Raw genomic sequence first — 14,136 nt, forward strand, 5'->3', positions numbered from 1 at the left:
TTCCCTCACAAGCTCTCTCTTGCCCACTCATCTGTTGTTTTAAACCTGTTCTTCTTGTTCATGTTAAATCCCCTAAACTACCTCTGCCCCTGGTCCTCCAGAGCACAGACTCTTCCTGGGGCTAGCTGGGGCAGGTGCTTCTACCCATGGGATAGAGAGTCCAGAACACATGTGCCCAGTGGGAAGCAGGTGCCAAGAGAGGTCCAGGGGTGGCAGTGAACATCAGACATGTCTGCAGGGAGATAGGGAAGCAAAAAAGGACAATTTAAAGTAGGCTGCACACCAAGAGGTAGATCATTACAACCATCGATCCCAAAGTGATGCTGACCCAGTTTCATAGATGTAATCTAATAGATTCATAGTTTCCAGGCCAGTCTGATCTGCTGCAGAGCCCAGGCCAGAGACTTTCTCCTCCCAGGGGTGCTATCCATTCCTCTGGGGAGGTTCTGGGTGGGGCTGTTGTGTAATCATCAGCCCTGAGGACACGTCCTATATGGGCTCCCTCAGGGCCCCTTTATCATTGTTGTGTTCAGTGCATGTGGGTCTCCAGGGGACTGATCTAGTAATGTGATCTAAGGTGTCCTCTGCACAACTGAGCTTCGTAAAGACAATTCGAGGCTCAGTGAAATGAAAAATACAAATTAGCTTCACTTCTCCATAAAGGAGACCTTGCAAAGAAGGAATCCTGAGGAAGGCAATGTTCCTACGAGGGTGGGCCTGGATTTCTGACACACAGCAATCAATGACCCTTCCAAGAGGGATCCGTCTCCAAAGGAACAGAGAAATGTGAATACGCATGTAACCTTTCTGCCAGGTGTAGCCAGCAGCAGCCAGGGCTGGGTTCAGTATCTTTTCAACAATACAACACAAAACGGGCTCGGGCCCCCACCCAGTAACCTGGGAAAATTACACACCACCCCTGGGCGCCTCTGAGAGGCAATACTTCCCCTCTCACAAGCACAGAGTCTGAGCATAGAAAAAAAACTTTTAATGAAATGAGGGGAGTCACTTGACATTAATTAGGGAAAATGCCACAAGCAGGATTCATAATCATAAAGCTGTGAGCAGGACACCACCCCAAAGTCAGTGGGGCAGTGTCTTCTGCCTCATGTTCTTGAGTGCTACAACCAAAAGATCCTTTACTGTGCCCCTCTCTGCTCCCTCACCCTACCCCACTCACAGTGGTTGTCCTCGGTCAGTGAGGGCACAGGGTTCAGAGGTGCATCTGTGTGAGTTCACCTCCAACCTGGGGAAGAAGGTACCTGGCTTGCTCTGCCATATGAGTACTTGCTCTGGCTAGCCACCCTGCCACCTGCTGTTCCTCACTATCCAGCTGGGCTGCTGACTGCTCACAACTTTTGCTGGCTACTCCCACCAGCTTGCCACTTTTGCCGGCTGCCCATCAGTCACCTTCTGCTGCCACCTGCCTCTCTGCTGTGACCTCTGTAGATCAGTCTCTTAGTGATTTTTCTCAGTAGGCTTGGCAGAAACACTGCCCCATCTCAAGTGATTTCAGCTCTTATTGAGTACTTAAAATAACAAAAGAGTCCTAATGAAACCTATTTAGCTCTATCTTTGAACAGTGGGAGAAATAGGTTAATCTAGACTGGGGACATCTCCTGACTAGAACACCTATCACCACCTCCTTACTGTCACAGGGGGCTGGCATTTGAGCCCCTGGCTTAGTAAGTTCCTTTCAGCTGAGGGTGACCCCTCAATCAGACAGGCTCAGCACAGTTCTGTTCCTCTTTAGTCATAAATGAAGATAACAACATTGATAACAACATTTCACTACCTCTGCATTCATACTAAAATGATTTGTAACCCAACACCAGCCAAGGTTGATCACTTGGCGCTACACAGCTCCTGTCTGCTAGATACCTAGGCAGAGTAGGTGTGTTCATGTAAATACAGTTTGCTCCTGAAGTCTCTCACCCTCCCCAACTAGCTGTCAGGGAAGAGTTCATTCAGACCCTGATTACACGTACATGACCACTGACCCCGTAACTGAAATACAAACCATGGAGGAAGAAAGCTCATGGGCTAGGCCCTAGCCCAGCAAGGTCCTGAAGCAAGGTCCAAAACTTCAGCATGTGAGTAGCCTCTTTGAAGTCGATGTGCTCATGTGCTTAAAGGCAGGCGAGTGCTGAGTTCAGCACCATGCTGAACTGGGACCATCTGAAGTTTAAGGTACTTCCACCCCTGCTGGTCCACGAGTCGGAGGCAGGGCCTTCTTCCTCGAGGGCCCATGTCTGGAATACACCTCCTCCCCACAGCAGGGCTGGAATGGGGATATCAGTGGCTGTGGTCTCCTGCCAGCCGAGGGGAAAGACTCTCCCCTTTCTCCATTGCTGGTGTTCGTTAACTATGTGAGGAGGGCAGGGCTGCTGGTGTGGGGTTCCTTGTCTAGGAATCTCACTTGTCCCCATGCTCCACTCAGCCCCTCTCCCTGGGTCTAAGGGCTTTCCTGGCACTATCTGTTTAACTTGGCCTGTAAGCTCCTGGGGGCAGAATCCTTGGTAAGCCTCCCTCCCGGAGCTTTCCAGAAAACATTAGTGCTCCTGTCAGCATAGGGGTAGCATGCTAGGGATGGAGCAATGCCCCAGGCCCACACTCAGGTGCCACCAGGAATTTCCCATGCTCAATCTCAAGTAGGAGCAGATAGGTTATTTTACCTCTATATTTGGCACTGGTGTGACCGCTGCTGGAATCCTGTGTCCAGTTGTGGTGTCCACTCTTAAGAAAGGTGTTGATAAATTGAAGAGGGGTCAGAGAAGAGCCACGAGAATAATTAAAGGGTTAGAAAACCTGCCTTGTAGTGACAGACTCAAAGAGCTCAATCTGTTTAATTTAACAAAGAGAAGGTTAAGGGGGGACTTGATCACAATCTGTAAATACCTACATGGGAAACAAATATTGAATAATGGGCTCTTCAGTCCAGCAGAGAAAGGTCTAACACAGTCCGATGGCTAGACTTGGAAGCTAGACCAATTCAGATTGGAAATAAGGCATAAATTTTTAACGATGAGGGTAATTAGTCATTGGAACAATTTACCACGGTCGTGGTGGATTCTCCATCACTGACGATTTTTCAGTGCAGATTGGCTGTCTTTCTAAGAGATCTGCCATAGGAATTATTTGGGGGCAGGGCCGGTGCTACCATTAAGGAGAACTAGGCGGTTGCCTATGGCGCCAAGATTTGGGGGCGCCAAAAAGCGGTGTCCCCAATTTTTTTTTACAGTGTTCCTCCCCTTAGCGCGTGGTCGCTGCTCCACTTCTCCTGCCTCCCAGGCTTGCAGCGCCAATCAGCTGTTTGGCGCCGCAAGCCTGGGAGGAGAATTAGAGCGGGGGTGGCGTGCTTGGGGAGGAGGCGGAGCAGAGGTGAGCTGGGGTGGGGAGCTGCCGCATGGCTCCCCGGGGGTGGGGAGCTGCCGTGGGGGGTGAGGGGGGGTGCCTCAGGGTGGGGGGGGGAAGCTGCCACGGGGGGGGTGCCTCAGAGTGGAGGGGGGGCAGGGAGCTGCCGCAGGGCTGGGGGGAGGCTCAAGGTGTACCGGCCCTGTTTGGGGGAAGTTCTCTGGCCTGTGTTATACAGGAGGTCATACTAGATGGTCACAATGGGCCCTTCTGGCCTTGGAATATGAACCTATGAAAATGTCACAGGCCCACACTGGGGTCCCATGATGTACGTCCTAGGCCCACACTGGGGTGCCATGCTGCATGCCCTACATCCACATTGCAAAATGCATTGCAATGTCCTATTCCTGCACTGGGGTTATATCATGCAATTTCTCCATCTCCCTCAGGATGACAAGGTGCAACATGACCTTGCCACACCAGTTTGCACAGTGCTGTTTTCTGTCCCTGCCCCAGGAAAGACGTGCAGTGCAACATGTCCCAGAGCAGGCTGGGGTGAGATACTGCACGTCTGGCTGGTCCCCTCTGCAGGCCAAATGCAATGACATGATGCTTCTGGGCAATTCCTTTCCAAGGCGCTGCTGAGGTCCTGTAGGAGAATGGAGAGCAGCCCTGTCTAGAAGTGAAACCCAACCCTGGAGCCAGGCCTGGCTGCCAGTGAGAAGCGCTGCTGTGGGTGAGTGTGGGAGGGGTCTGGCTCAGCTGGGCTTCCTCTGCAGCTCTCCCCAGATGGCACATGGGTGGTAATCTCGGCAGTTTGGCAGTTCACCTTGATGAATGGGCTGTAGAATTTGGTGAGATAATTAAAGAGCCTGACTCTCACAATGCACCTGATAATAAATGAGGTGTCTCTTTTTCCTTTCTGTTTTGCACAGTGAATTGTATTTCTAAAGATTAATGGATTTACCATTCCTATCTCCACACTGCCCCTCTCACTGCCCATGGTACCTCCTTCCGCATCTGTCCCCATGGTTACCCGCCAGGGCTACGGCCCAGCCTTCCAGACACAAGGAGAAAGCACATAGCCTGCCTGCAGCGGCGCAGAGAACCAGAGCACCCTGCAGGGCAGTCCTCTTCCTTCCCGCCCCACCGACCGGAGAGGAGCCCTCGCGGCAGGCGGCAGGAGGCGGCGCAGCGGGAGAGGCCGCATGGCAGCGCCCCTGCTGTAGCCCTGGCTGCCCCCTTCTCTCTCTCTCCCGCCCGCTCATTCCCTCTCCCCCCGCAGCTGGTACGCCTGCACCCATGCTCCGGCCGCACCACAGGTTTTTTTGTTTGTTTTTTTTGGCTTGGGGTGGCCAAAAAGCCAGAGCCGGCCCTGATCCTGGGGTTCCAGTGGCCCAGCCCTTCTGCAATTCAAAGTGACTCGAATACCCGCAGGGAAGTGGCTTAGTTAGCTCATTTCCCTGCACTGGGCTCCCTCCACAGGACAGGGGAGGGTGCATAGAAAACTTCTCCCGGAGACCGTCCTGGGGCCCAAGTGCCGTGTCTTCTCCTGGGCTCTACAGAGCTGGGAGAGAGATGACCCAGGAAACCTTCCCCACTGGTGGCCCCAGTTACTGGGCCTGCGCTGTGTGTCGGTGACAGGGCTGGACCCAGCACTGAGAGCTGGGACGCAACCCCAAAGGATGTTCAGGTCATGCTTGTTTCACATATGGGCAGGCTCTGTGTTGAGATCACACCAAGGGGAGCCATTGCCTCAGTGCCTGGGGCTGTGAGCTAAGCGGGGTGAGCGGCGGTGGGGCTAGTGCTCCATTTTCCTGCACTCACTGCCTGTCACCGTTTCTATGGGAAGCAGCCAGCCCCATGCTGCCTGCACGTATCTCGTAGCCAGCCCACAGGGACAGAGTGATTGTAACAGCTGGACCAGGCCCAGGGGATGTGAGCAGCAGGAATGGCCGCATTGGAGTCCTCGCAATATCTGCCGGAAGCACCTGGTATGCTCTGGAAAGCACGTCTCACCGGGCTAGGTGCTGTGCTGCCAGGTTCCCTCTTGGGAGCTGCTGCTGGGTCTGCGCTCAGCTGTGCCAGGCGCCTGCTGGTCAGCTCCCTCCAAGAAGGCCCTACTCTGCTCCTTCTCCGAGCCCCCTCCCCCCGCTCACTCCATCCCCCCTCCTTCTGTTGCTCATTCTCCCCCATCCTCGCTCACTTGCTCATTTTCACCAGGATGGGGTAAGGGGTTGGGATGTGGGGTTAGGGTTTCCAGCTGGGGGTGCAGGCTCTGGGGTGGGGCCAGGGATGAGGTGTTTGGGATGCAGGAGCAGGCTCCGGACTGGGGCACTGGGTTGAGGTTTGGGAGGGGGTTCAGGATGTGGGATCCGGACAGTGCTTACCTCAGGTGGCTCCCAGAAGTGGTGACATGTCCTGCTGGCTCCTAGGTGCGGGGGCTGCCGGGGGGGGGTCTCTACGCACTGCCCCCACACTAGGCGCCGTCCTGCAGCTCCCATTGGCCATGGGAGCTGGTCAGTGGGAGCCGTGGAGCTGGTGCTCAGAACAGTGCCTGCACTGCACGCAGTGCCCCGGCTGCCCTTGCACTTAGGAGCCAGAGGGACATGTCAGCCACTTTCAGGAGCCACACGGAGCCAGCCACTGTGACCAACCAGACCTTTAACGGCCCGGTCAGCAGTGCTGACCAGAGCTGTCGGTCACTTTTCGACTGGGTGTTCTGGTCAAAAACCGGCCACCTGGCAACCCTAACCAGTGGCAGTGTGAGCCCTGCATGGAGACTAGCCTGCCAGGACCAGCCAGTCTCTGCAAGGCAGGGCTGAGCCCAGGGTTGTGAGGGGAGGTTGTCTAACATGCCCTTCCCATCTCTAACTGGGTCTCCTTGCACCCAGGGGGCCAGGGCTTCTCCAGGGCAGTGTTCTGAATGACAGCCCCGCCTGCCCTGGGAAGACTTGGGGGCAGTGCACGAGGAGGCGGAGGTGAGTGGCCAGTCTGGCTCCAGCCCAGCTAGCAGTTGCTCCAGTGTGCACTGTGCAGCTGGCCCAGCAGTCAGCACCGTGCCCTGCCCTGGCTTCTCCTTCCCTTTGCTCAGATCCTCGCTGGCTGAGAAGGGCTGGCAAGAGGCTTCCTCGGTAAGGGCACTACTTCTGCCAGTGAGCTGGCCTCCAGGGCAGGGCCAGCCTGGATGGCAGCACCCGCTCCCTCGCAGGCATCCCCACATCCAGCAGGAGGCAGCCCCCGCACTCAGACAGCCCTGCTAGCTCTGCAGAGTGTCTGGGCTGTGAATTCTGAACTGCTCAAGCACCCAGCACAGCTCCGGGGCCATGGGACCAAGCCAAGCAGGCGAAGCATCTCTGAAATGTGCTTGTATATTATATAGACATTGAAATTAGGTACCAGTGCAAATCAGCAGGTCATTAATCACCCACTCGTTTAATTGGTTTTCCTGCCAAATTGGTTACAGATAAATAATTAAAGCTAAAAAGTAGGTTTGGATGCATTTCGCTGGAAAGCAGGGTCAGCAGCTGTAAAATAAATTCTGAACTTGTCATCTGTCCTAGTTGGTCCCACAGAGCAGGAGGGAGTGGGACGGGGTCCAGCGCACGAGAGGGGACAGTCAGGAAGGGAGGGCCAAGAAGGGATGGGGTGCACCAGGAAGGCAGAGGGGGAGCTGGAGGCAGTTGGGGTTGGGACCTGGAGAAGGGGTTAGCTGGCAGCTGGGGTGGAGGCAGTGCTGGGGTCTCCCTGCCAGCAGCAGGAGAGCTCAGTGCTATACTTTCATGCACCCTGGGAGGTGCAGCCGGGACAGGTGCTGGTGCCAGGGCACAGCGCAGGCATCACCTGGGCCTGTAGAGCCGTTCCTCATGGCCAAGCAAGGGCTGGGGCTCCCGCTCGCTGCTGGCATGAGTTTTTCAGTGTGCTTGGCTGCTAATCATGCATAATAATCGCATTTGCAGAACACAAATGTCACTTGGCTGAGTGCTTTTATTTACTGCCCTGTAAACACCCCCTGGGGAGTGCTGGGCCTATAAAACATTGACAAGGACCTCGCTTCCGAGGCCATCCTCTCCCCACCACCATTCAATATATAATGACCCCACGCCACAGTGCCCAGCTGGCCACGCACTCAGAGCAGGGCAGGGTCTGCCTGGCCCAGGACACCTGACATGGAGGGCCCAGTTGCAGGGCTGGAGTCCCCAACACCTCACTCACTACCAGAAGAGTGGGCTTTGGGGCCAGCAGTGTGGTTGGTACAGAAGGGCCTTGTGCCCATGTCTAGGGCAGGCTGATCTCTGTGCCAGTCTGAGGCCAGACACACTCTGCTGCACCCAGGGTGTCACAGCTGTGCTTAGCACGACAGACCATTTTCTCGTGTCTCTGTCGCAGGCTCATTCGTGGCCCCTGCCCTAGCCCTTGCTGCAGGCCCCCAATGGGCCAGGCTCTCTCACAGGCCTCTCGGTTCCAACCTGCCAGCACATGACACTAGCAATGAGTGCCCATGAGCCATGTAGGGACCTCTGGTTTGGCTGTAGGTTACAGTGTCACCAGCAAGTTAGACAGGTTTCTAACTCTACAGGCTCCTAGATACAGCTGTTTATTGACAAGGAACAATCCACACGGTGCCACCACCACGCCCCACAGAGGCCGCCAGCACAGTGGGCTTTCCAAGCCCAAAGCCCAGCTGCACCTCTGGTGCTCCCAGAGCAGCTGCTGGTGTTGCTCTGGTTCACACACTAGAGGGGACCCTGGATGCATACCTCACCAGGCAGTTACAAGCTGTTTGCTAGACAGCAGCAGAATGATGCAGAGCAGGACTCCGGCCTTCTGCTGCTGGTTCTGGGAGTGGTCCAATGGTTAGAGCACTCCTTCGTGCAGAGGAGTCTCATAACCCGGTACTAACAGGGCTCAGCTGGGCACAGGCACCCCAACTAACCCCAAAGGAGTGGGGAAGAGAAGCCAAGGGAAGGACAAACCATCCCAATGTGCAGAAAGAATAGCAAATATGGCAGGCGACCAGCTTGGCTTAACAGAGAAATCTTCAGTGAGCTTAAACACAAAAAGGAAGCTTACAAGAAGTGGAAACTTGGACAGATTACTAGGGAGGAGTATAAAATTATTGCTCGAGCAAGCAGGGGTGTAATCAGGAAGGCCAAAACACAATTGGAGTTGCAGCTATCAAGGGATGTGAAGGGTAACAAGAAGGCTACAGTATGTTAGCAACAAGAAGGCGGCCATGGAAAGTGTGGGCACCTTACTGAATGGGGGAGGCAACCTAGTGACAGAGGATGTGGACAAAGCTTGAAGTACTCAATGCTTTTTTTGCCTCCGTCTTCACAGACAAAGTCAGCCCCCAGACTGCTGCACTGGGCAGCACAGTAGGGGGAGGAGGTGAGCAGCCCTCAGTGGTGAAAGAACAGGTTAAGGACTATTTAGAAAAGCTAGACAAGTCCATGGGGCTGGATGCAATGCATCCGAGGGTGCTGAGGGACTTGACTAATATGGTTGCAGAGCGATTGGCCATTACCTTTGAAAACTCGTGGAGATTGGGGGAGGTCCCGGACAATTGGAAAAAGACAAATATAGTGCCCATCTTTAAAAAAGAGAAGAAGTATAATCCGGGGAACTACAGACTGGTCAGCCTCACCTCAGTCCCTGGAGAAATCATGGGCAGGTCCTCAAGGAAACCATTTTGAAGCACTTGAAGGAGAGGAAGGTGATCAGGAACAGTCAACATGGATTCACCAAGGGCAAGTTATGCCTGACCAACATGATTGCCTTCTGTGATGAGATAACTGTGGATATGGGGAAAGTGGTGGATGTGATATACCTTGACTTAGGCACAGCTTTTGATATGGTCTCCCACAGTATTCTTGCCAGCAAGTTAAAAAAGTATGGATTGGATGACTGGATTATAAGGTGGATAGAAAGCTGGCTAGATCGTCAGGCTCAAGGGGTAGTGATCAATGGCTCCATGTCTAGTTGGCAGCCAGTATCAAGCGGAGGCCCCAAGGGTCAGTCCTGGGGCCAGTTTTGTTCAACATCTTTATTAATTATCTGGATGATGGGATGGATTGCATCCTCAGCAAGTTCACGGATGACACTAAGCTGGGGGGAGAGGTAGATACGCTGGAGGGTAGGGATAGGGTCCAGAGTGACCTAGACAAATTGGAGGATTGGGCCAAAAGAAATCTAATGAGTTTCAACAAGGACAAGTGCAGAGTCCCGCACTTAGGACGGAAGAATCCCATGCACTGCTATAGGCTGGGAACCGACTAGCTAAGCGGCAGTTCTGCAGAAAAGGACCTGGGGATTAGAGTGGACGGGAAGCTGGATATGAGTCAACAGTGTGCCCTTGTTGCCAAGAAGGCTAATGGCATATTGCGCTGCATTAGCAGGAGCATTGCCAGCAGATCGAGGGAAGTGATTATTCCCCTCTATTTGGCACTGGTGAGGCCACACCTGGAATATTGCATCCAGTTTTGAGCCCCCCACTACAGAAAGGATGTGGATAAATTGAAGAGAGTCCAGCAGAGGGCAACAAAAATGATTAGGGGTTAGGGCACATGACTTATGAGAGGCTGAGGGAACTGGGCTTATTTAGTCTGCAGAAGAGATGAGTGAGGGGGGATTTGATAGCAGCCTTCAACTACCTGAAGGGGGGTTCCAAAGAGGATGGAGCTAGACTGTTCTCAGTGGTGGTAGATGACAGAACAAGAAGCAATGGTCTCAAGTTGCAGTGGGGGAGAACTAGGTTGGATATTAGGAAACACTATTTCACTAGGATGGTGATGAAGCACTGGAATAGGTTACCTTGGGAGGTGGTGGAATCTCCGTCCTTAGAGGTTTTTAATGCCCAGCTTGACAAAGCCCTGGCTGGGATGATTTAGTTGGGGTTAGTCCTGCTTTGAGCATGGGATTGGACTAGATAACTTCCTGAGGTTTCTTCCAACCCTAAACTTCTATGATTCTAAGGAAGTGAATTAGCTGGAGCTTCCTTGGCTGAAGGGTTGCATGGAAGGAGGGGGAAGTGGTTCAGATATGGGTGGGAGCTGGGACTGCCTGCAGGCAGGGACAGCCCCCTAGTGCAGGAGGAGGGAGAGCCCACCTGCCCCTAGACACCTGCCTGACAGGCCCAGCCTCCATCACCCCCTGCCAGCCACCTGCCTTCAGTGGATCTCCCACAGGGATGGCCTGGCGCTTCTACATCCAGCCCAGGGAGCCATTAATCACCAATGCACCCCCTTCCCCTCTTCATGACCTAAGCACTGAGGGCCCACAGCACTCCCTTCCAGCACACCATACCCCCCCTCCAGCTCTGCCCTGCACTCTGCCCCCCACAGCTCAGTGCCATGCTCAGGGGACATGTCTGAGGGAGCTAGGAACACCCACAGGGACACCGCTGCCTGATGAAGGGCAGACCCCTTCTGGTGGCCACAGTTCAGGAAGGATGTTGATAGATTGGAGAAGGGTCAGAGAAGAGCCATGAGAACGATTAAAGGATTAGAAAACCTGCCTTGGAGTGATAGACTCAAAGAGCTCAAGCTATTTAGCTTAACAAAGAGAAGGTTCAGGGGTGACTTGATCGCACTCTTTAAGTACCTGCATGGGGAACAGATATTGAATAATGGGCTCTTCAGTCTAGCAGAGAAAGGTCCAACACATCCTATGGCTGGAAGCTGAAGCTAAACTAATTCAGGCTGAAATAAGGTGAACATTTTTAATGGTGACAGTAATTAACCACTGGACCAATTTACCAAGGGTCGGGGGGGATTCTCCATCACTGACAATTTTTCAATCAACATTGGAAGTTTTTCTCAAAGCTCTGCTCTAGGAATGATTCTGGGGTAGTTCCCTGGCCTGTGGTACACTGGGGGTCAGACTAGATGATCCCAGTGGTCCCTTCTGGCCTTGGGAGCTAGGAATCACCAGCCCAGCTAGACACAGTGAGTGCTGTTCAGCTTCCCTTGTAACTCTCCAGCCCTGCAAAGCTTTGTTCCTCTTCTTGGAGCCCACCCCAGGGAGGGCCGGGCAGGGCAGAGCCGATGGCCCTGAATTGGACACTTCCACTTTATATAAAGTGCTGCCCATGACACTGCAATGCCATCTCTTGATTGTGCTAGGTGCTGTACAGACACAGAACAGAAAGACAGTCCCTCCCCAAAGAGCTCACAATCCACAGAGAGACGGACCCAGACAGAACTGCTCTAGTTTTCTTTGCATTGGGTCTGTGTGTGAAACACTTTCTGGCTTTGGACAACGATTTTTGTCATTTTATCAGAACCCCCCTCCAAACACGGACGTTTCCTGGCCCCGATCAGCTTCTGCCCTGGCATCTTGATCCTGCTTGTTCCTGGGCCTATTATCCTCATTCTCTTATTGTTTGTTCTTTTTTTACTAGTGCTGGGTAAGAGCTGCCTGAGCGCTGGAGCTCCCTGCTTTCCTGTGTGCAAACTAGTACCTGGCTCTCTGGCACCTGCCCAGGACGTCCCAGACACGATTGCTGTGCTTCATGAGGGTCTGGCATCCAGGCCATCCAGACCCACTGATTGCTCATGGCCACTTGTCCCAAGTATTTCCCTAATTTTGTTTTCCTTAGAACTATGTCAAAGGCCCTTCATTGCTCCCTAGTTGTTTAAGCCTCTTTCCCTTATTTTTCTTGGTAAAGGCAGATTTAAATAGATAGTTCAGTAACTCAGCCATTTGAGGATCATCATTAATTTAATATTCCTCCTCATTTATTAATGGGCCTACTTTGTCGTGACTCTCTAGTATTTTCCCTTGATATATTTGTAGAAGCTGTTCCTATTCCCCTTAGCCCGATGGCTAGCACTAACCTCTGCTTTTTTGCTGCCTTTATCTTTTCCCTGAAACCGTAAATGACTTGGGCTTTTCCTGGGGACTCGCTTTTGTTCCCCACCACTCACTGATCTTTGCATGGTTCCTGGTCCAGCTGCACTGGCCACTTCTTGTTTCAGGAGGGCTGCAGGGGAGGAACCCACTTCAGCTCCCCTCCTGGGTATACAACAGTGCAGCTCCTGTCCCTTGGGTCATTAGCAGGCCTGTGGCTCTGGGGCTCTTCTCCTGTGCCCCTTAGGAGGTACGCAGGGGCAAGCCCTGCTAAAGCAAACATCCTCAGGCCTGCAGGAAGGGAGCTCTGCCCACCGCACCTCCTAGGAGGCAGGTCAAGGTCCATGGGGGATGTTACCTACACTACCCTCTAGAGGCCAGGCACCAGAGGGCTTTGTGCACTTGGTTTCTGTGCAAACTCCTCAGCTCTGGAGATGCAGAAAATAGCCTGCTCCCAGCACACCTGTCATGGAGTGGGGGGGGGGGGGCAGGGCCCTGCACCCCCACTTCCTGCGATTCACTGTGACTCTCAGCCAGCCAGTAAAACAAAAGGTTTATTGGACAATAGGAATGCAGGCTACAACAGAGCTTGTAGATACAACCAGGACCCCTCAGTCAAGTCCTTCTGGGGGGCAGGGAGCTTAGACCCCAGCCTTGGGGTTCCCTGCGTTCCATCGCCTAGCACCAAACTGAAACTAAAAACTCTTCCAGCAGCTCTCTCGCCCCTCCCCCCAGCTCCTCCTCTCCTTTGTTCAGTCTCCCGGCCAGAAGGTGTCACTTCTCCCAACCCTCCTCCTGGTTCAGGTTACAGCTCAGGAATCTTCCTTCAAGGTAAGTCCCCCATCCCCAATGTAACTCCCCTGCAACATTCCCAGGTCAAATCCGCCCTGCTCCTTGCTCTGTCACAACACCACATTCTCCTTTGCACCAGCTGGTTTTCCATTTTCAAGGCTCCTTCAGAAAGCTGTGTCAAGTCCTGCAGAGGCTGCTCCAGTGCGTGGCGCAGGCCTTGTAACATAAACAACCAGATGCTCACCTGTAAAGGACAGCAGTGGCGCTAAACACTGGAGATCTGGAAGTGGAAGTGTTTCCATCAATATGCCGTTGCTACTCCAATATGCTCTTGCTAGCTTTCCGTACGCCTGGAGTTCTGCATCCAGTGAACCCCCAAGCCCCCATTAAAGCTGCTCTTTGGGGCTGGGACTGCGTTTGCCTTCCTCTGGGTTTGGAAAGCACCTGGCACATTTCAGGTGCTGCTGCAGTCTGCGCTGACTACAGTCACAACCAGCTTTAATGGGGGCTTGGGGGTTCGCTGGGGCTGCCTCCACTGTGTCCATGCCAGACACGTGGCAGGTGGCCAGTGGGAATGGCTCCATCCCCATGCCTCTGTCTCTTGCTGTCACCTCCAGCCTTCCCTGATGCCACATTCTTCCATCTTCCCTCCTTCTGCTCCACATCTCCCAAGCAAGGTCCCAGCCATGTCTCTCCTGACGCTACTTCTCCATGGGCATTACCTGCTTTGAGCACTGTCAGCTGCCGGCCCAGTCCCTTTGCTTCTCCTGCACTTGCCCTGCAGCCCTCTCTCTATTGGTCTTTCCCCCAACATTTCCCACTGTTGACACCAGGGCAGCTCACTGGTGCTGGCGAGGGCAGGGTGTGGGTGTAGACAGAGCCCCAGTGCTTTACCTCCCCACTAGCTAGACCTGCTCCAAGCTGGGCTAAAACAGGCTCCCCACCATGCTAGCAGTGGTGGGAAATGCTAGAGGGGAAATGCTAATGTCGACACCCACTGTGGGCTTGGGGCATCAGCTGGAAGGTGGAACATGATCCCCGCTGTGCAGCCTCAAAGCCTTTGGTAGTCATTCTGTACCCGGTCGGTAAGGGGAAATTTGAAATGTTGCTCTTGCAGGGATAGCAGCTCAGTGGAAGGGC

Source organism: Chrysemys picta, chromosome 8, assembly GCF_011386835.1.
Source record: "Chrysemys picta bellii isolate R12L10 chromosome 8, ASM1138683v2, whole genome shotgun sequence".
Lineage (NCBI taxonomy): Eukaryota > Metazoa > Chordata > Testudines > Emydidae > Chrysemys > Chrysemys picta.